The 17209-nt window shown below is 43.5% G+C and overlaps 1 protein-coding gene and 1 long non-coding RNA gene across 2 annotated transcripts in view; both read left to right on the forward strand.

The window, feature by feature from the left end:
- The first annotated feature begins 1119 nt into the window (after positions 1 to 1119).
- LOC113482430 lies at positions 1120 to 5830 on the forward strand. The gene is made up of 3 exons (XR_003398846.1): positions 1120 to 1509; positions 5369 to 5454; positions 5648 to 5830. It is a non-coding gene; the product is annotated as an uncharacterized LOC113482430 (long non-coding RNA).
- Positions 5831 to 16238: 10408 nt separating this feature from the next.
- Positions 16239 to 17209, forward strand: part of FHL2 (four and a half LIM domains 2) — a 66513-nt gene continuing 65542 nt past the window's right edge. The window contains exon 1 of the mRNA XM_026843501.1: positions 16239 to 16300. The gene's annotated coding sequence lies outside the window, so the exon portion shown is untranslated. The remainder of the gene's footprint in view (positions 16301 to 17209) is intronic.

A 17209-nucleotide genomic window follows, 5' to 3' on the forward strand; every position in this document is an offset into this window, starting at 1 on the left:
GTTCATACTAGCTATCAGTTCCAGAAACATCTGCAGCCTGGGGACTGCTGGAGCTGCTTGGTCTGCAGCTGCCAGACTTGGTACGAAACCAGAGGCAGGAGGCTGGGAAACTGTCCCTAAAGGTGGCCATGACATATATGGAGCTATCACTTTGTCCCTTCCTGGAGGACATGCACAACCTTCATACCATATTTTGTGGGTACACACATGCTCTGCAGTGCCCAAGAGGAGCACCTCTCTGTGCAGCCCCTCTCAGCTGACTCAGAATAACAACAGTCCAGATGACAGCCTTGGAATGATGGCAAGCCACAAATTATCTGGATGTGCCAACAGGGAAAAGCAAGTCTGTCTCATGGCATGGGCAATCCTGTGCCCACACAACTGCCAGAGACCCTCTTGCTGATTCTCTTCCAGAAGTTTGTCCTTAGTCCTTGGTTTCCATCTTCATCTCTCCCCTCCAGTAGGATAATATGCCTGTGGTGGCCTGAACACCCTATTACCCTCATTCTGTGTAGGTGGCTCCAGTGGCTCACCCACACAGAAGGCCTCACATCTCTTCCTTTGTCTGAACTTGTATGACCTTTCTACCGCAGGTGGGGTTCTCTGTGCTTCCTGAGAAAGCCCACCATGAAAAGTGTAAGGAAGCACACAAGCCTTCAGTGTGATAAGCACATGAAGTTTACGGTCATCAACAGGGTTTTTAATTGTCATTTGCAATGTGAGCAGATCCACTTCTCATCACATGATTCGCTTGGATACAAAAGGCTAGTCTTGTCTGGGCTGGTCACATGGATGCTTCTGTATTTGTTTGCTGTGTTTTTCTTGTTATTCATAATTTATTTAGAACCAACCCCATTCAAAGTCAAAACAAAGACAGTATGTTCAGTCACTCAAATTATAGGCCATTCCCGAGGGCAATAACCGAAGACTACAAAAATTCATACAATGCCTTTAAAGAAGAAGGAAAAACAGCAATCTCATTATTTGGCAAGCAAGAGCTATGATTTTGTTGAGACTCGCTTAAAGGAAACATTATCAGATTTTGTTTTGTCCTCTCCCAAGGAATCTGTGCATAAGCATAAATTATTCAAGCATTCAGGATTTAGGATATGCCAGAGTAAAAATGTCCATCACTGTATTCTCTATTTGCATTATGTTCCTCAAAATAATCCTCCTGTGCTGGGCTGCCTAATGACCCACAAAATGTTGGCCCGCTGATTGCATGAAGTGACTTTCTATCTCATGAAAAGATGGTTCATGTCGGAGTTATGAACCACAGAAGTGCAGGCTAGGAAAACTGTTCAGAAAGCTCTGGGTTGAGACAGGAGACATCTGAATGTTTACAGCTGTTGAAAGACTCAGCAACAAGCTTCAGAAGAAACCACAGGACAGTGGTTACCTTAATAAAAATAAAGATGTTTTCCCTGGAGTTGTACTTGATGACTTGAAAGTGGTCTCTTCAGGCACAAGAGGATGATGCATACTGTTCATCAGCCAGCTGGTGCTCAGGTATGGCCTTCTGGTTGCTGAAATGAGCTATAGCATGAGGGGGAGGTAGGGAAGATTTGCCATGGAAATATTATAAATGCCTTATCCCAAGTAGTCTTCTTCAAACAGACTCCTTTTTTTTTTTTTTTTGCTTCTCACAATCTGCAGTCAAAAGTACACAGTTGCAGATCAAAAAGGTATTTCCTGCTAAATTATCATTCTTGCTGCTATACCTACAGCACAGCACATCTAAACTTAGCTAACTGTAGCCTCTTGCATTTTGTTTTAATTTATTGCTTAGACATACCATACCTTTCTTTCTTATGATCAATCTGATAGCCATTTTTGTATACTGGGAGAATACTGTGGGGGAGGATTCCTGTTCTTATACTCATTTCTACATATCTCTTTTCAGCCACATTTGGTCATATGCCATTATAGTCATCGTCATCGTCCCCCATCCCCATCCCCTGTCCCCCGTCCCCCCCCGAAAAAGTCTGTTTCTAAATAACAGCAAACATAGACAGACCTTGATTATGAATAGTTTTGTAACACTCTTCTTCAATGCTGTAGTTTTGGCCGTTTACATCAGTAGTAAAGAAGCCTTTTTCCCTGGGTACCTTTCCCAGGTGGATAACCTGAGGTAGTGTTGTGGGTGGATCAAACTCATCTTATTTCACAATGGCTAATGAGCAGCCATGGTATGGCAGAAATTTTTATGACCTCCACTTAGCTTAATCTGCAATCAGCTACCATTTCTTAAGTTAAATTGCTGACTAAAATTCACTCCTATGGACCATTTGAAAAACCTTAACATACCTTGTTCACTGTTGTCTTTACTTCTGGACTGTATGTTGACCTTTGTGTGAATTCCCTCTAATTTGTCAGTGAAGGTATAAAAATGAGCATCAAAAATAGTTAAGCAGAAAGCCCTAATCATACTTTTTATCCCTCATCAAAACCCAGTAAAAGCAGGAGAAAACAAATAATCTGATCCAGTAGTTCAGTAAAACCATCTTTATATAGAATGCTTTTTTTTTTTTTCCAAAGTACTAATTTAAATAACTTCTGTAGATGAAAAAACCTACATATCCTCCCTCATGAATTTAAAGAGAAAAGGCCGAGTAGTTCTCTCACTCGTTCCCATGACACAGCGAAGCTCTGCACAATGATCAAACTTTTACCATAAATCGCAGTCCATATGACCTTTTCATTTATTTATTTTTAATAGCTATCAAAACCAGAGGAGGCTTTGACACTATTGTGTGAAAGGGCAATGAGTAAGGGTCAAGTCCTTTTTTTTTTCTGAAGTGAAACAGGCTGGAAGTGGGTGTCTTCTGCACTCATAGAAGAGAACTGAATTTCAGGGTAGGTGTGTTTTTCACCCTGGCTAGTCTGATCAGAGATTTCAGTTCTGTTGATCAACATTGCCCGTGCTGCTGCCTGACCCATCTGGATCTGATCCTGTAACTATTAACGCTTCCTTACTCCAACAAACAATCATATCAAATTAATTACATCTCTCTTTCCTCTCTCTCCTTCTCTCTTCCCCCACTTGAATGAGAGATAGGATTCCTGTCTGGACTGGACTTAACATTTGCCAGTAAATGCTGTTAATCCCAGAGGCAGGGAAATCTTCCATCTCATTTTCTCTTCTGCCTGAAAATATCCCTCCTTTTTCTCCCCACCTCTCTCCTGAACACTTTCAGAGAGATAGATAACAGCCTCTCCTCTGGGACGACTGGGACTGACTGGGGCACCCAGCGGGAAGACACTCCCAGTCAATTTAGCAGGTCAGCCACAGCACAAGTATGAACTTGATAGAGGCATGATCTGATCTACCCACTCTCTTTTCTCCTCTGGACATCAGCACCTTGTTTTGCCTGCAGCATCTGAGTGACTAGCAAGGCTATGGAGATAAAATTATTGATCAGATGAGGTCTGAGAAAATCCAAGGATGAGATGGAGAAGCAAGCAAAAAAAGCTAGAACTGAGCATCCAGTGGACAACTGGAAACTAAAGCCCATATTTCTCCTTGGGTTTGTACAAATTTTCTACTTTTATATCCATGAAAGTGACTCACGACTCCCTCAGAACTGAGGTTCGGGGTGACGAGGCAAAACCTGGCAGACATCCTTCCCATGCTGTTCCTGCTCTTTCTCCCCTCCCATATGGCACTTTTCTTTAAAACACTAGAATCGATTCTGGGGAGAGTTTTGAAATGGCAACATAAAGGCAAAAATAGGAACTTCATTCCAAATGATTTTCCTATTTAATTTGATAGAGAGGAGTCTGACAGGTAAGGTTTTCAGGTTGCTGGACTTTGCAAAACTCTGAAAGACTTTTAAAGGAGAGAAGCTTGTTAGGTACATTGCTGCAAATGTCCTTCTGACCAGTCATACTGTGCATGTGTATCACCCACCAACCATTGAAGTTCCTTGATGATTTCCATATACATTGTTAGAAAGGTAATGCTCTCAAATTATTATTTTTTTTTCCTACGAGTCATGAAAATAAGCAACTAGCTAGAGAAAAGAAACCCTAGAAGTATGTAGGGTTGAGGTGGTCTCCTCATTAGACATCAGAGAATCCATACCAAACACCCCAAACAAAGAAAAGGTTTCAGTCTGCGCTTCTGCTTTATTTGATAATGTTGAATCTAATGCAGCCATAAACAACTACTTTTCTATTTTGAATTTCTATAAAGAATAGGACCTTGCTCATTTTTAATTGCTAAAAAATGTCTGCTTCTAGCTGTATCTGGTGTACATGCTGCACATATATTGGCTTTTTTTCAGATATATTATCTTATAGATAAGAAACCTCAAAATATCCCTATTTTACTTTGTCTGTATTTTAAATTTTCATAATGGTCTGAAAGGTACTAAGGGTTTTGTCAAACAAATGTAGAGTTGCTATTTGTTAGCTAAAAATCTGTTACCTCATGTTCACAAGGAAATGTTGTTCTGGTTTATATGAGTTTCTGGTCTCTGTCAGAGCTCCTAGGAACTATGTCAATGCAGATAAATAATAACTGAATCTAGTGCCAAATGGCATAGGTGCAAAAATAGTTTGTACCAGCTGAGTAGAAAATAGATGCTTCCCCCTCACTTTGCAAGGAAAATTTGATTTTCTGAAAAAAGAACAGAAACCTCTAGTTTATAGGTTTTTATTAAAAAATAAACAACAAAACAAACACAAAAAAGACCACCACCAAGAACAAATGTATTTTAGAAATGCCTCTGCAGTGACTCTTGAGAGCTGGTTATTAGCTCTCTCACATCGCCTTCCTTTCTGCACACAGCAGGCTCACTGGGCAAGCTGCGCCTGTAGCAGACCTTGCAACTCCGCTGCTGAGGAGTCGCATTCCCCGGGGAAGCAGTGAGGCAGGGCAGAAATCAAGCTGAGAGAGGAGAACCACTGAACCACAGCTTTCATAAGGTCCTAGGGTCAAGGTTTCAATTCATTTAAGTTGTTTTATCTATAAATTAAAAATTCATTTCAGTAAGAAAATATTTAATTGGGGAAAAAAAAATGTTACTTTTATTTTCACCAAAAATTATTCTGAAGGAAAATGTTGGACTAATCTAAGCAAATTTTGGACTAGCCTAATGTGAGTATATCAGTCCTGTAGGGATGGTCTGTGATTCCCAGGATCTGGGCAAAGAAAGCAAGAATCTACGCAGCCACAAAATTTAAAACTGAGTAATTTACTGCTGCAAGACTGCATGCCTCTCCTAGTTCTTAGTTTTGGTAGAGGATTATTGTGTGATGTTTCCGTTAGAAACTCTGATCTTTAAGAGAAAGATGGCTTGTGTTGGACTTTGATGGTGATGCCCATTTAACATTTTGTTCAATGGTTAATATATTTTCCTTCAAGCTCCAGATCCTGAAGACACAAGACTAAGAATCTCAAATTTCATTTTTAAAAACACCTTCAGACCTTGTGATAGAAAGTCTGCAAAGGTAACATCTATTCCTTCCCTTCCCATGCATATCCAACCTTTCCTTATACCACAAGCTCAAGTATCGGGAGACCATTAAGACAAGCTAGAGACACTGTTTTTAACCTCTAGTTTGTTGGAATCTGCCTCATTGTGTCTTTTTTGTAACACCTGGCATTGGCAATGATTAATGCTGCCAACATTTTTCTTGCCAGGAAAGATGTTTCTTTCTTCTCTGGTGTGCCAGCAAAGCCTGGAGACACCTCCTGCTCCAGAGCTGCCTTTCCTCCCTCACCTATGGGGAAAGAAGCTAAGAAGGAAGACAGAAGTCTCATGGGTCTTTCAGGAGTAGAGGGGCATTTCCAAGAGGAAGGAAGGAAAAGCATCAGTTTACAATTTTCTTGTGAGTCAAGAGCAATAGACAATGAGACAAAGAGCTCCAAACACCTTTCCCCTTTCTTTTCCACTCCTGTCAAAATGAAGATGCTGATAAACTCTCTTCTCTCCTCTGGCACAGCTCTATACCTCCACAAACTGCCCCAAGAAAGCCATAATCAGAGTAATTTGATTGACCTACAGCCTGCTCTAAGTTGATCCAGAAAATGAGGACTGCCAGGATGAGGCCAGCTGGGTTATCTCAGCAGTCCGTACCTAGGCTGTAGGTTAAGACACCTCACTTACATTACATCACCTCACTGATGCAATGACCTGGGTTAAGCTTAGCTCTACATGGGGCAGATCTCCACCTGCTTCTCATTTTTTGTTCTCCCTGTGAGATGATCTCCCTGGATCAGCTAGGATAGGGTTAAGTTTCCCCAGCAGGGGGAAGGGATCTCCAGCCAGGTTATTCATACCATGCTGATGTCAGGTTCAGCGTGGGAGCATGGGAACTTTGTGGCTTTGGTCACAGGAAAGCAGGTGCAGGCTGTCTGTAACCATTGTGGTATTTATATATCTTTTGTCTTGTTTACTGTTATTACTGTTTACTGTTGTTATCATTGCTACTGTTGTTGTTCAGATTGCTTATTACACTGTTGTATTAAATTTCTTATTTTAAACCGGGGTTTATGTCTCACTTCCAGCCTGACCGGCTGAGGGTGTGGGAGGGACAATGGCAACGTGGTCTCTGGTCCCGGCAGGGCCTAAACCAACACAGATGGGATGACCAAGAGAGGCATTTTTGGTTGGCCATTTGCAGCTGGCTGTTTTCCAGCTCCTTTTCACTTCGTGAACACAACAGAAGTGCCAGATCAGATTTGAGAATCTGGCCTATTATTTTTTCATTATTGTCCCAAGGATAGAAGAGTACCCTCTTCACTTGTCAGCAACTAATAGGTCACAAGTTGGCCAGTTTACCAAACATGAGAACAATTTGCCAACAGCAGGGACTTACACCCTAAAAGGAGAGAACATACTTTCAGCTGGCAGCCTCCTCGCCACCCTGAACAAAGGAGAGATATAGGGTATCAGTAGCTGCTTTTAAGTTGTCCTAAGTGCTAACTTGTTTCTGATTTTTAGGCTGTCTTTAAGTCTTGCTTGTCTATTGCTAACAACTGCTCAGTGAGCTAATACTTCTTAAGAGCTGCTATCAGTCACCCACACTGCCTGATCTGGAAAACAGACATGAAGTTTTTCGTAGCTCGATCCTTATCCAATGCATGGGTGGGAACCGGCCACCAATGATGAAGCGTGGAAGGATTAAAGCCAAGTTATTCTGCTGCCCATTGTCAGGCTTCAGCAGTCTTAAATGTGCTGAAAGGGCCTAGATTTATTTCATTTCAAATGACTGTGGTGCCAGCTGCATCCTATGTGAACATAGAGACAAAATTTCCTACCTAACCCTAATGGTATCTTAGTATATTCTAATTGCATATTCTTCCTTTCCTTGTATACAGCAGTTACAGACCTCAGAAAGAAATGCCAACATTAGACAAAGGGGGTTTAGAAGTTATACAGAGGTGAGGAGGAGGAGGAGAGAGAAGGCTTAGAATGAGAGGAGGGAGTCACACCCCCTTCCTCCTGCTGCTCACTGCTAACACTCCCCAGCCTCATGTCTCTGCAACCTTTCCCTTGGATCCCCTGATGCTTTGCAACGCTCTTCCACCGGAGAGATGCCTAGGATGGGAACTTGTAAGGCACTGAAATGTAGCCCTCAGCTGTGGTTCATGCTGGGAACAGCCCTTGGCCCTTGCATTGGGCCCTATAGCGCATTTTGACAGGGGAGCAGGGGCGGGCTTTGGCTGCCCAAAGTTATTGGAGTTATAACAGTAACACTATTCTTATTAAGGCAATGAACTGAATGTGGTTATTCAGGGTATTTGTGGGAAGATTCACCTGCCCTGATATAATGACCTGCAAGTTAGGGAGTTCATTCAGCTGTCAATGCAAAGGTGGCTCATGCGCTGTGGGGTGCCCTGGGGTACACCAGGCAGCCACAACAGCACGAGTCACCTCCAGCTCCTGTCTCCTCTTTCCTGCCCCGCACAGGTGTCTCAGAGAACCCAGGATATATCCAGTAGCACTAGGCAGCTCCCTGTGGACAAGTGCCTGGAGCCCTCAAGGGCTGAGACTAATATAGTCTCTTTTTCTAGGAATGAATAGGCTGCTCTAGAGGACAATTAAACATCTAAGGGAGGTCAGATGAATTGCCCTCTGGAGGTTCATGTTTCACTTCTTTGGTCATGCCCATAGACTTTAGACTTACAACTTTGTTGTATAAAGTGAGACAAAACCCTTACGCTGCAGCAAAATGTGGTGCAGGCAAAGTAGATTGAAGTTAGAATTTTCTTTTAGGATCAAGTTACAGATCAAAACTATTTACAAACCTCCATTTGTCCTCTTTTACTACTCACACATTACCTTTCTATTTTCATGCTTATCTCTCAAGTTTCCTTTCTAACAGCTGCCAAAAGGACAGCTACTGATATCATCCACTGTGCCATGGCTGCTTCCCAGCACACCATGCTTAGCCCTCAGGTGAAATTTCTAGGAGGTGAAGAGAGAACAAGCGTTGGTGTGAGTGTGAGTGGGCGAGCATACGCTTTATAACAACGCTGAGATGCTGAAAAGCAATAGCTGCAATGTTTATCGTATCAAGGCAGCGTTACCAAGAGACACCTCACAGCATGGCAGACACACGCCGTTTGAGTCTCTATGCCCTCTGAAAGGTAGTGGGTGTAACGTTTTATATCTCTCTCTTACTCAGACACGAAGGACGAGCAGCCTAACAAGGTCACTTTTGTTAGAGGCATGCATATTTCCATCTGCTCAGTCGGATGGCAAACAAAGTGCCTGGCACAAAGCAAGGCACTTTAAAAAGGAATTGTTTAAGAGGGAGTGTCTAGGCAAAGCTAGGAAAATGAGTGGTGGCTAGATACCAATCACTGAGACAGGTAGAGATACATTAAATCAAAGCCTCTTGTATTTATCAAGCAAAACAGCAAAAGCTACTTTGATTTTCAACCCCCTTCCAGCTGTATTGCTTTCCAGGGCACTATTAGCAGAGTGGCAGAGGAGATGTGTAAGCCTTTAGTGGTGATGTACCCCCAAAAGCTGAAAGTTCTCTCCTTCACTTCTAATGCAGAACTTGAGCTGCAAAATGGTTTGTGGCTGCTGCTGAGTCTTTGTTAGACTTAAGCGAGCACTGTTTCATCTGTGCTGTCTGAGTCTCAGACAGGAGAGACACAAGACATAATGCTAGTTTAGGTTGCAGCTTGAATTTCTTTCAGGGTGGATGAAGATAGGAACGACTTTTCTGTCTTTGAGTTGGGAAGGCACAGTCTGAGAAAACTCAACTCTGAACATTGGTTACACTAAAGCCCTTTGAGATAAAAGCTGTAACTACTAATGTTTCATAACCTGGACTCAAGGATCTTCAGAGAACAGAAGTTTCAAAACCCATTAGCTTACAAAACCTAGTATCCTGAAATCCTGTGATAATAGAAATGAAGGTGTCCATTAGGTTCAATGTTTAAAACATTTCATTTGCTTAAATATTATTTTCTTTGCTTAAATGTTATTTTGGCTAAATATATTAAACAACTGATTGTACATGCTTAGATAAGGCATGGGCATTGCAAAGGAATTGAGAAGACCGGTGTGTCTAATTACAGTTTTTCTTTTCAGACTTCTGGGGACATTTAGTAATCATTATGGAAAGGACATGAGAGTAGAGAATAATGAAGATACAGATGAAAATTTCCTTTGAGGCATCACTAGGATGTGTTTTGTGATGATATGCAGTTAAAGGTAGATCTTATTGCATCCTTTTTGAGTTTTACTTAGGTTTAAGGCAATAGCATCTGTTGGCTCCCAAGATGTGCAGCTCTTATTTGAATACATACAGTCATTTTGAATCAGCAGCTATTTAATTTCCATAGAACGCTTTCTGCAAATTTTGCAGATTTGGAATTTTCCAAGAATGCCTATACCAAAAATACACACTAAACTTAACTAACTCTTGCTAAGACCAATGTCTGAACAGCAGACAACAGAAGATGTTCCTGCTTCTGTGGCCAAGATCCTTCTCCCTGCCCTGCCTTTGATGTTGATGCCTTAGTGAAGAGGAGCAGCATGTCCCAGAAAGAGATGTTTGACTTTTAGACACTAGAATAATGGTCAGTGGTACCAGAAGGGAGCCCACTGACACAGCAGCAGCAAGCCAGAGAAAGCCAGGCCCTCTGCTAGGGACTGTCTAGGGATACATAAGCAGATGGGTCATGTGGTGATGGTTCACCTGCAAAAATAACTCAGACACCCTCTAACTCCTGGGATGGATGGGCAGAGGCACTGGCACCTTAGCAGAGGTCTGAGTGAGACCCAGGCTGGAAAGTGAGTCCAAGCAGTGCTGGCACTGCCACCCACAGCTCAGTCTCTGCTGCCATGGGCACCTCTGCGCTTGGGGACTGGACACAATGGGTGAGGATCAGAGTAACAGGCAGCAGGACTGAAAGGTGCTCATGTGGGCAAGAACATGTGTCCAGCCTGTTGCCAATGGCTTCCTGCAGCCTAGGGACCACTGGGAGCCATCACAGGTGCTGCAGGAGGGATGAGGAGCAGTGGATGTGGGGGAAGGCCCATGTCAGCCAAAATATGCATTTGATTTCAGAGCCAAGGAGATCAGCCAGTACTGACTCAAATAAGGCACTGTATCATCCAACCAAGTGTTTTCCTGGAAATCCTTTTCAGACTCCCTGATGACTCCCAGACAGCTTTAGTTGCATCTTTGGTGTAGACTGACAGTGGGCAGGTTGCTAAAAACTGTACATGGCATAAAATTTCAGCCATGCCAGAAGCAAGATGACATTCTCTAAAAAGAAGAGCAAGTACTTTTTCACACATATAGGCAGAGAAATTAAGAGCTACTTAACTTGCTTTCTGCAGATGCTAGAGTATAGATATAAAGTAAGAGAAAACTCTTAATGCCTGGGAATGGCTCCTAAAGCTAAAGTTTACCTTTTACTTAGCTTAATTAATAGCTAATGACAGACACATGGTGGTGGATAACGACTGCATGCCGTAATCAATGTCAAAGCCAGCTCCTCCTCACTTGTAGAGGACTATCAACAGCAATTCATCACCTCTGAAGAGGGGCTGATAGGCAGCAGAAAGTGTTCTCAGAAACTCAACTCTTGGGGAGGGATGGCAAAGTTTGGCTCTACATGAGCAGCCTTGAGGTCAGCAGCAGTAGTCAGGAAGGCATTTATGGGGCCAAAGTCTCTTTCTGTCATACTGAGGGAGCTGCTGTAAGATATGAGGGAATAGCGTGGCAGAGTCCATCTTCAGGATGAACTTGGTGAAAAAGGACTACTTTACTCTCTTGCTCTTTCTCATGGGATTACAGGCACTTCAGGAGGACTTTCACCATTTTGGACTTGTCATTTGTTTCATGTTTAGCAACCAGAGGTCTTGACTTCTTGACCCTTTGGATGGCTTCAAAAGACTTGACCATGAGAATAAGTAATAGCCAACTGTTCAGAGACAATGATGGCAACCAGAATAGGCTGGGCCCAAAGTGGCACACTTTCCTGGACTGAACTGGTCAGGATGTGAAAAGGGATAGGGTTCCCCTGCAGCCAGAGATCTTGAATGGCAGACTCTGGCCTGAACAAAGCCATTTCACAGTTTAATGGTAGCCCTCTACATTTGCTGATGTAGGAAAGCATGAGATATTGTAGGTATAAACAAGAAGAGTTCACATTCTTAACTGGCTAACAGGGTAAATTTCAAGCAAGGATTCATATTCATTAGTAAGTCTCATAATTATTCTTCAGAATAAAAAAATTAATAATTTCATGAGCTTTTCCACAGTACATAAGACTATGCTGAAATAATCTATGCTAATTGGAATCCTCTTAAAAGCAATAGCCACATTTATTTTTAAACAAATATTTTTAATTGCTGCAGCACTCAGAAGCTGGCCAGGTCAATGGCTCAGTTGTGCTGGGTGCTGTGCAAAAAACAAAGCAAAAGGGAGAACTCAAAATCTCACCCCAGCTAAAGCAGCTACATGCCAGCCTGCTCCATGTTTTAAACTGGGGATCACCATCCCTCTGTAGTAATTCTGTGGTTTACATTTGTTTAAAAAAATTTCTCCTGTTATATGCCTCCTTTAAAACTGTGAGAGAAAGACTTTAGAGCAAAAGACTCCTATATTCTTTTCCCTCCTTCCATATACACCTCCTGATTCTCTTCTGAAGAACAAATCAGAGCTTCATCTGCGAGCTCATCCACTGACTTACATGTTAACCAAACAAGCATTCTCCCAGTCTGTGCTCAAAAATGTATTGCTTGCTGTGCACAGATTATTCCCAATACCTTGTTTTCCTTATTCATGAGACTGAACTCTTCTTACTTGAGTCTCTCAGGCAGATTACATGCCTTCTTATCAAGAGAAGAAAGATGAAATAAGGATCATGTTACAACCCAAATGTAGCAGGAGGCTTCTGTTGAGCTCTCCTGTTTATTTTAGTCATTTGGCCACCTTCCCACAGCAGATAATGTTGAGCTGAAGTGTAAGTTGTGGACTCTGTGCGGTGTTAGAGATACATTAGACAAGAAACTCTTTTTGGGGAAAAGCCCACAGATTAGTCATGCTCAAAATTCTCTGGCCACCTCCGTTAAAATCCCATACTGTTTTTTCTTCTGATCTCTTGGGAGTGGATCATTGCAAACACAGAGACTTAGCCTGAAACCTTCTGACTTTAGCAGCTTCCCACACATGGGCAGCTTTCTGCGATACCACAGGTTTTCTTTTTGTGGCCACGCCAGGTACAAGATCCTCTGCCAGCCTCCCCACCTTTACCAGTAGCTTCCCACTTCACTTGCGCTACTACTTTTGCTTGTGGGGAGCACATGCTGAACCAAACAGGGGAACTGGCCAGGATATATTATAATTCAAGAATATTTTTAGGCATTTCTCTCTGTACAGAGTCAGGTGGAGCTGTCTCAGCCCATCTGAGCCAGCTGTGCTTTGTGTTGCAGCAGCAAGAGTAAGCCTTTGGGGTCTCGGGCAGGAGGAGAGATGGAGTGGGTTTTGTTGATTGTGGCATGGCCACGGAGAGAGCTATCTGTGGAAACACGTACCGCACTGAAAAGATCAGCTAGATTTGCCACCTGCAAGTGAGTTACCACAGGAAAAGCTTTCCTTTTTGGAAAGTTGAGATATACCAAATAGGGGTGTCTAGACTTGCACAAATAAGATATACAAGCCTTTGAGGTAGTGAGCCCTAGAAATGTGTCTTCATGGAAGGGGAAGGTGTGATGCTTACATGAACCTGCATAACTGCACTTGCTTAATCCAGCCAGCTGCTTACACAGAGGCAGGGGAGACTGTGATGTAGAGTACAGCTTCATCTAGAGCACATCCCTGGAGAAATTAAGCACTGGCAGTCCATCTAACCTTCAGACTACCTTGTGCCTACTCTGCTTATCTCCACGTGAGGCAGACTGAGCTGACAAATGCCACAATCCCACCTTCATTGCAATTTTTTAATGGCAATTTAACTCAACCGTTTTTCTTTATTTGATAGTCATGGAAAGTGATTGATCCCTCAGGCACATGGTCACTGGGAGTGCTCAAGGCTATGTTTCTGGATGCAGACGGCAGGGCAGCTGAGGCAGCTAGACTCAATTAGATTACTGTAGACAGACTAGGTTACAGCTCCCTACCTTAAGAGGCAGTACCTGTTGGCCTAAAATAAGACAGATGTAGCCTGACAGGTTAGACCAGGGTCGCAGGTAGCTTCCCATGAGCTCTTTCATTTGTCTGTGGAGGTGAAGTTCCTCTATCATAAACGATAAATGTCATATGTGACCTGCTATACATCTCAGGTCTTCTCACACTTTTGCTCCCTGTCATGTGCTTGTAGCTTTAACTTCTGTTTTAAAGTGCTGAAGAGCTCTAACAGGCATTTCTGTGACACATACATGTGTCCAAAAGCCTAGGCCCCGAAGTTGTTTATTTATAGGCTACCAGACATGCTCAGCTCCTATTTCTGAAACAGGCACTTTCCCATCACATTTGTGACTCTTGCGACCCATGCTCAGCACACGCAGCTTAGGTTCTCTGCTGTCTTGTGTCAGCCCTTAATAGAAAACCTAAGGTGGTGGAACCAAAATGATCTTCAGCAGGGGAGAACCATGAGCGGAGGGTTAGCCCTTTTACAGAAGGGAGATTTGTAAGGGCAGAGACTCAGCCATCAACAGTAGGTGGCTGACCCTAAGGCCCTGATTTGTAAGCCCTGGGAAAGGAGAGGCCTTTGCAGGCAGGAGCAGAGCTGTACAGTGCACAGCAAATAAGTAGATCAAGGAGAGGTATGTAAGGCATACCCTGAGAGGAGGCTTTTGGAATTTTTTTTTGATCAATGTTTTGGACTGGTGATACAGACACCATGTCTCTGGATCCAAAGGGAATGAAAAACAGTCCAAAACCAGCTCCAAACCTTCCTCAGGTACTCCAGTATTCTCAGTGAACTTCTGTGAAATGAAGAAAACATCAAAAATAGAATACAGAGATCTGAAATGGAGAGCCCACATAATCCTCCTAATGCAGGCTGCCTCACAGCTGAAATTCCCCAAGCCAACCAATGTTTCACTAGCAAATGAACAAGTGGGGAACATCAGCCTTCTTGCAAGTGTGTGGGTGAAAATCCCGCTGCTTCTTCTCCCTCTGCCTAGCAGACCCGAGAGTGTGACCATCCGTGTGAAGGCTGGAGTCACTTCCCCCAGACCTGGCCCCAGCCATAACGCTCGCTCCCTGCCCACACACTGCTGTGCCTTAAAGGGGTTACAGAGGAGAGGGGTGCAGGTAACTCCTTCTGCAAGAGCAGGGCTCGCCATCTTGCTGTGCACTTATAAAATGGTCTCATGGCTCCAGGGGAGCCAGTCATTGCAGAACTAATGGCTGGTGAAAAATGCAGACTTTCTTTCCAGAATATGAAATCTTGTACAGTATTAACTGACCATTCAGATAACATAAAACCACATTTTAAAGTCACCTAAGCATATAGGTGGAAGTGGTTTAATTTCTTTCAAAATAAAATGTACTGAAGGGTGCCAAGATTCCCCAGTAAAGGGCTAAAACCCTGGCAGAAGTCTGAGGGTTGTTAAGTTACCTTTAACCACGATGCTCACCCACGGGTGAGGGGAGACATGGCAGGGCTGCTGTGACCGAGGAGGCAGGATTGGCAGGATTGTGCCCTCCCGATCTGGGCTGAAGAGCTCCTGCCAGGAGCATCAGCTCTCTGCGGAGAGCCATCTTCCTCTGCTCTGAAAGGAAAAGGGCTGTGGCCAAACGTGAACATCTTAGTGGTTGCCCCCAGTTGCATCTTTCAGAGCACCCCAAACTTCTGCTTGAGAGTCCTTGTCATGCTGAGTACCATAACACAAGGAGAGCAAATGTCCAAATTGTGCTGAGAAGTGGCTTCCAAATTACAAAACTGATTTCTCTGGAACTGATTCCTAAACTCTGAGAACATGCTTAAAACCTCTGGGTCAGGAAAAGATTTAGGCGTGTGCAAATGTCCATCCTGTATGAGACACACCACGAGCATGTATGGTTCTTGGAGCTGAGCTCAGGTTTAGGTCTCTTCCTGGAGCTGTGGGGTCACAAGCTCGAAAGCCAGGTTTGGGAGCTGGTCCTAGAGGGGCAGTGGTTTGGGCAAGGATCCAAGTACCGAGAATATAGTGGACGCCTTGTCCTGCAGACTTAAGACATTTCCTCCCACCTCCCTCACACCTCTGGGCTGACCCCTGGCACCTCTTGCCCACTGCAGCACAGGAATAACGCAGGTTTAATCTCAGAGAGAGGGTGGAGGAGAAGAAAGACCCATGACAGCAGTAGCCCCCATGGGAAAATGTCTGTCACTGGTGTGGTCTGTCCATCTGAGAGCTACTTTGCTATTTACCAAACCTCCATTACATGTGGCTGCATAACGCGAAACCCAGACCCAGCTCAAGGGAGAGGAGCTGAAGAAGAGGATGACTCCAAGAGCAGCATTACCAGGACTGCTGCAGGCAATGAACCTGACTTCCATCCAGACCTGTCTTTGAGAGCTGTACTCTCCAAAGGGGAGGCCTTCTCCTGCCCCAGAGATGGGGCTCAGCTACCCTTGCAGAGGGAGAAACTGCAGGGGAGCCACAGGGCACCTGGCTGGGGCTGGGTGAGCCTTACATGGAGAAAGAGGCCACCACCGTCTGCAGGGATAGCAGTGACGTGGATGCAGAAGGAGGATGTCCTTGTAGGGAGCTGTGCTTGCCAGCCTGGTAAGCTTGTGGCAGGGTTTTCCTGTTAAAATCTGATTAACTCAGCCTTAAAGGCTCAGCCCAGGCAAGTGTGTGATATAGAAGGACTCCTCAAGGCAGCTCAGGTAAATTTTATGCTTTATAACCTCTGCTTTTAGTGTCTTGTTTTAAGAGTCTGTTAACTTAGAGTGTAAATCACATCTTTTACTACAGAAAAGTGAGATAGGTTTGAATTAGAAAATGCCTGGAAATTCAGGTTTTGATTACTATTCTTCTTCTGTACTTCAAATTAAGAGTGGGCTATTAATGGCAACACGGAAATTCCTGAGTAATGCAGTTTAAGCCGGATGCTTTAAACCATTTAAACATAAAGAACCAGCTTCTCCTTTATACAAAAACCCTAAAGTGATAGAAAATAATATTTAAATCCTCTTTCAGACCTAAACATTTTCATTAAGAGTAATTTTCATAGTATGTGTCTAATCCAATCTAATCTTGCAAAAGATGGTTTAGTTCATTCAGTACAAAGTATTTACATGATAACAGATAAAGTGAATACATCATTTTGCCAGCTATTAAAAATACTTAATAATTCCAGTTGGAGAACTCAGCTGTAAGAGCTGCTTTCCATTTCAGTGAACTTTCTGCTACGGAGAGGAAAGAAATGATTCCTCCACATGGCTGAGCATCAGGTTTCTTTGAGCATGAAAGCAGGCTTGTAAAGGGTCGGTGTTTATGATTGCTTGTCTCCAGCAGGAGTGTTTTCTGACATGCAAATAACCTGCCATCTGCTAGCAGGCTTTAAGCAGCTCTGCTTTAAAACCTTCTTCTGCAAGCCTGTGCCAGCCCCTCAGCCCAGCGTGTGCACGGATTAGCTTCATTTTAGGAGGCAGTGTTGTAGTGTCTTTGGTACTGTGCTGCTACAGCTGTGTGAAAACCATGGAGCGGCAAAAGGGAAAAATTGAAAAAGGTATCTGTGGATCACAGGCAGGCTGTCCTGCCCTTCTTCCTCTCTGAATTTCACTCTGAAGACA

This window comes from Athene cunicularia, assembly GCF_003259725.1.
Source record: "Athene cunicularia isolate RWA chromosome 1 unlocalized genomic scaffold, athCun1 chr1_part1, whole genome shotgun sequence".
Classification (NCBI taxonomy): Eukaryota; Metazoa; Chordata; class Aves; order Strigiformes; family Strigidae; genus Athene; species Athene cunicularia.